This window comes from Haemaphysalis longicornis, unplaced genomic scaffold, assembly GCF_048455015.1.
Source record: "Haemaphysalis longicornis isolate Haplotype H1 unplaced genomic scaffold, Haemaphysalis longicornis Haplotype H1 scaffold_8, whole genome shotgun sequence".
Classification (NCBI taxonomy): domain Eukaryota; kingdom Metazoa; phylum Arthropoda; class Arachnida; order Ixodida; family Ixodidae; genus Haemaphysalis; species Haemaphysalis longicornis.
In genome coordinates, this window is record NW_027526445.1 from 163,096,484 (window position 1) to 163,101,787 (window position 5,304).

The window sequence follows — 5,304 nt, forward strand, 5'->3', positions numbered from 1 at the left end:
TGAGTTCCTGTTGTGACGTGTCAATTGAAAGTCTATTGAGAAAAGTCTGTTGAGTTCCAGTTGAGTCTGTGTTGACTCTCTATTTATTCTCCTGTTGAGTTCCTGTTGAGAAATGTGAAATGAAAACCTACTGAGCATATTCAAGACAGCCCGTTTGATTTCCTGTTAGTTTTTTGTCAAGTTATTTCAACAATTGCATAGTAAAGTTCAGTTAACTGTACTAAAAATACACTAAGTCTGCTTCAATATTGCAAAAACAATCTAAAAACTGTCGTCAAGGTGTCCAATGAGCAGGCGAAATAGTGAGGTGTTGCATGGCAAAGCTTGCTTTATTGCTCACGAAAGCATCACGGGAGGGCTGGAGCCTCGCAGGGTCCACTTGCCTACTTGACTGTGTAGCCTGCAAAATACAAGAAACAGACTTGTTTGTTTGCACCAGTCAAGTACGAAATGATGATTGCATCCCTTTTCATTAAGCATGCTGGTTTGTGTACCTGGCTATTTTAAAACTTACCTGGCTTGTATGTTTGGAAAGCAGGGAGATAGCAGTTCAACAAATGTATAAGCTTTCCTCAGATTTTAATGCCGTAAGCCAAGCTAGCCGCATCAATTAATTCTACAATTGGTAGGGAGTGGAATGCCTTTAGTTGAATGCCTTCCGCATTAAGGCGCCTGAAATATACAGGAACGACTATGTTTCAAGGCGGCAGGGAGCCAAAAAATCACCCGCATGGGTCCGTAATCGTGTCTTCCACATCTTTCAGGCCCAAAAGAAATCCAAATAGGCCTATAAAGACTGGTAGAGCCACTACCTGACAGGAGAAACCCCAAACCTGTGCAAAAGCATACCTGTCAACCTGTGGATTTTGTTTTTTGAAATTTTAATGCTTGAAATATCGTAAAACAAAATAAGAAAATTGTCAACTTGCATGAACTTGTTTACAAAACAAGCCTTGATTAAAAAAAACTAGGATCAGATGGTACTGTAATCTAAAGTTACTACATCAGGCAATCATCGCAAATGGCTTTATGAATGGATGAGCACATAATACTTTGTGCTTACCGACTAGTGGAAAAAAATACATGAACCGTGATGGAAAAAAAACGTGGCAAAAAGAACGTGACAGGAAAAATACATAACTTGAATTTCGCAGTCTTTTACACTCTTGTAACGCTGAAGTATGGTGTGTGCCTTGCAGTACGTTTACCAAACAAGTAGCACTAAGCAGCAGCTTAAAGCGATCATATGAGACATGGGTATATCCACATTTTTGCCTTCATCATAACAATGCCAGAGGGGTATACCAGTATAACAAGGCCATCTAATGCCAGTTTACACACAAGGAGAACACGAAACAGTTTTGTTTGGTGAGGGGAAAAACATCAGTTTCTGTAAATGAGAAATAATTTAAAAGCTTGTATCCCTTTGCTTGGCGAGATTTTCTATACACTAGCAGCACTAAAACAGTATAGTGATACCATGCCGACCAATCATTTGGGTAATTCCTAGAGGCTGAACATCTGTCAAAACAGATTGACTAATTCCTCGCGCAATGCCGGTGTAGCATCAGTCAGTGGCACGTCTGATGCCACATTCAGCCAAAATGTTATTCAGTGATTTTGCTATTACTCACACCACATTCAGCCCAACTTATTCAAAACTGCTCCGAGAAAGGCAGTCAGCAGGTTGTGATTAGAAGCAATGGCAAATTTCAATTTACGCTAGCAAGTCGAGCAAGTGCTTAAGTCAAAACTGGTATTCATCAGTTTGAAAGTTTGACGCCTGTGCATGTTCTAGCGCAAGCTGCCTAGCACCTGTGACAAAAATTGGCAAATGAGAAATTCACGGAAAGATACATGGAGAGAATTGGCACTTAGTGGTAAAAGACTAATATATGACAACAGTGTGCAGTCTGTTTCCAACTACTACTAACGCAGCAGGTTTTTTTCTGCATTGGTTTTAAAGCCAAAGTTTCTGCTTGCCTTTAGGGAGCCGAGGTAACATCAGACTTGTGTAAAGATGTTTTGGGTTTAAACCCTACCTTCTGCGGATACATAGTCTCTATTTTCCAAAAGCAATCAATGAATTTGTTATATTCTTGGGCATTATTTTTTTAGCTGGGATGAAATACGGTTTAGGCCACATTCGTCACTGCTCTGCACTCAGGGAACGCTCTTTCTCCAAGCAATCGTTCAAATTAATACGCAAATATATTGCTGGCTGCCAGCACTTTAGCTTGCAAGTATATTTTACCGCCATGTCTCCTAACTGGTTGAACACACTATCCTGTTTGTGACTGGTAGATCTGCCTCTCAGCCTAGCGCTGTCAGGTGTGCTTGCATGGCACAGTATTCGTGCGTTTGTTATTGATCCGACAGGCACTTGTTCGATTCAACCTCTTTCATTTTTTTTTTTCATTTTCGTTAACTTCGTTCGTCAAACATTTTATTTATCTTCATCATGGTGTTCTTTCTTTTTTTATGACACTTCGTACTAGGTAATTCATGGCTGCTGCTCCGTTCTGTAGCGGCACTGCATCTGGGATTTTATTCATTCGTCAATTGCCTTCAAAGGTTTTGTTAGATCTTTAGCTTAAGATACATACAAATATAGAACACGCGAAAGCAATACAGCAGCGCGGAAGACAATAAAACACTGATTGATGTCAAAATGTTGTGTGCCGGTACAATAGCCTCCCCCTTCAATTTGTTATACCCCTGCTACACTGGGGTCCAAATGTCATTTGAACCAAATGTCATTTGACTCAAATGGGTTGCTTCAAATGCCATTCAGAATCCGCCGTGCTACACTACAATTTCGATGGCATTTGAAAGCTTTCACAACTGTTCGCTGTGCTGTAGTGGCGCTGTTGTTGCCCCGTTCCGTTTTCGTACACTAATACAACAATCAAACTTAGGAGCAGTCCAAGGCAGTAAAATGATATCAAATTAGAAGAGACACCAGTTTTGACTCTAAATATGGCTGTCTTGCGTTGTTTTTGTTTGTGTTTTTGCAACTGACCCACTGGTTTTGAGAGTATGAAAATTAATTATGTTGATTTCGTATTTTAAGTAAACAAACAGTGAACAAAGTTTTACAAACAACAATATTTTGTTTGTTTTACATACGGAAGTATTATATTTTTTATTGCCGATCGAAGACGCTGCATCCGAGAGTGCTGGAAATGGCATTTGAAATCTTAAATGTCTCTCTTGGTGCTCATTTGGCTCAAATGTCATTTGAGCCAAATGGCATTTAAAAACCTAGTGTAGCAGCACAACTTGGCATTTGAGCCAAATGACATTTGGTTCAAATGACATTTAGACCCCAGTGTAGCAGGGGTATTACACTTACGTACAGTATTTTTGCAAGGCTGAAGTGAAATCATACCCTTTAGGTCGATCTGGAGACGGCGGGAATAAAAACACTGTACATATACCGACAAATAACCAAGTCGTGAGTATCGCCATTCAGGAAGGTCTGCACAGCATTTGTCATGATGAAATGTACAGTGTGCGTCAGGCTTTTCTAGGGCAAGCGAGCGCACGGCTCCGGAGCGTGCTGGCGACATCTGCTGATAACTGCTGGGTTAGAGATAGCTTGCCATTGCGCGTGCGCGGATCTCGGACAGGGTCGGGCCGGTCGTCATTTCGCATGGGCCACTGTTATTTGCAGACGCCACCACCCACGAGGGGCACTGGTCTTCCCCAGTGCCAGCCATGAGCGGTGACAGGCCAGATAGACGCGCCGTTTGACGCGTTTATCGCAGGCAGTTACGTAATCGCATAAAGCAACGAGCGCCAATATTCTGCATCTCAAGCGCACCAAACGGAAAGCACGCAACAAGAATTCACTGCAGAGATTTCGGTCGAACCTGTTGTGCGATTACGTAAGTCCCTGGGGTGATAATGCACCGCGTCAAATAACGCACTGATCTCCGGCGTCACCGCTCACGGCTGGCACGAAGAAAAGAAGCACCCGTTGCGGGTGGTGGTGTCTCCAAATTTTAGAGGCCAAAGCTGAACGACGACCGGCCAGGGCCTGTCCGAGATCCACGCACGCGCAATGGCAAGCTATCTCTAACCCAGCAGCTATCAGCAGATGTCGCCAGCATGCTCCGAAGCCGCGTGCTCGCTTGCCCTTGACAAGCCTGACGCGCACTGCACAAGAGCGCTCGGAAAGAATGAACTTACCTTATAACAACGTCGCTCCCAGCGGGGCTCCCAGCGTGGTGAAATTGACGGATTCCAAAGCGTGGCTAACAGGGATGGTAACACCTCACTTCGCAAGCTTCTTCACCGTACGATCACAGCGCACAAACACAACACGACACACAAAGGATGTTCACCGGCGGTAGAAGAGCGCATACGATGGCTTTTCCTTCAATAAATTCGATGTATCGCCAGCTGCACTGCAATGTCTGACCTTCGATGCTGGTTGAAAAGATTCGCACACGGCACATAAATCGCCAACAACACGAGGAAAGCTATAAATTTGCACAGAACAGCGAGCACGACCGCACCACGCCGGACACCGCACATCCGGGATTGCGACCAAGCGACCTTGGCTTGGTTTCAAGTCGGTTTGCGATGGCTATGCCACAGCTACGCATTCTTGTGAAAACTGAGCGTGAAAACATTGACACGAGATATCAAAAAAACCTACGGCGGCTTGTGAGTCCTATGTTAATATTTACAATAATCTTTTATAGAATTATTACCAACCCCTCTAGCAGCAGTAATAATATTATATTGCAGATAACCGAACTCCACCGAGGTCGCAATGTTGGCTGTCAGCGCCACTGGCGGCAGTGGCAACGCCGCGTACTAGACATTCGTGACAGCGCGGTCACTTCAGCTTAGCGTGGGAGGGTGCCAGAGGAACCAAAAGAACTGGTTATCGCCGGGTGTGGAGGTGGATGGCACGTCTTTTGTGTCCGGGCGCCCGCTTCGGCGAACTGCAGCAGGAGAGAGGACGGAAGAATTCTGGAAAGTCCAATCTTTGAAAACAGCTTCAAAGTTCTTGATCTGCTTGCGGACGCAAGATATTTGCTAGGCGCTTGTGTTTGAAAAACGTAGTCCGCGGACGTGTTGACATCGTTAGCGAGAGAGCGGTTCGGAGTGTAACAAGCGGCACGCCAGCCCACTAATTTGTTCGGTTTCTCTTTTTTTTTTTTTTTTTGTAGTGGCGTGAAGCAGTGTCAGGCTCGTTCTTTCTTTTTGTGACCCTGTGCAGTAAAGATGAGTTGTTAATCAGCGCTTCAGTTTGTCTTTCTTCATTGTTTTCTTCGTTTGTTCGTTCGT

At 44.1% G+C, this 5,304-nt stretch overlaps 1 long non-coding RNA gene across 1 annotated transcript; it reads right to left on the reverse strand.

Moving 5' to 3' along the window:
• Positions 1–305: 305 nt before the first annotated feature.
• LOC144148809 (uncharacterized) lies at positions 306–4,517 on the reverse strand. The gene is made up of 2 exons (XR_013318068.1): positions 4,195–4,517; positions 306–400 (listed from the first exon to the last, which is right to left on the reverse strand). It is a non-coding gene; the product is annotated as an uncharacterized LOC144148809 (long non-coding RNA).
• Positions 4,518–5,304: the final 787 nt, after the last annotated feature.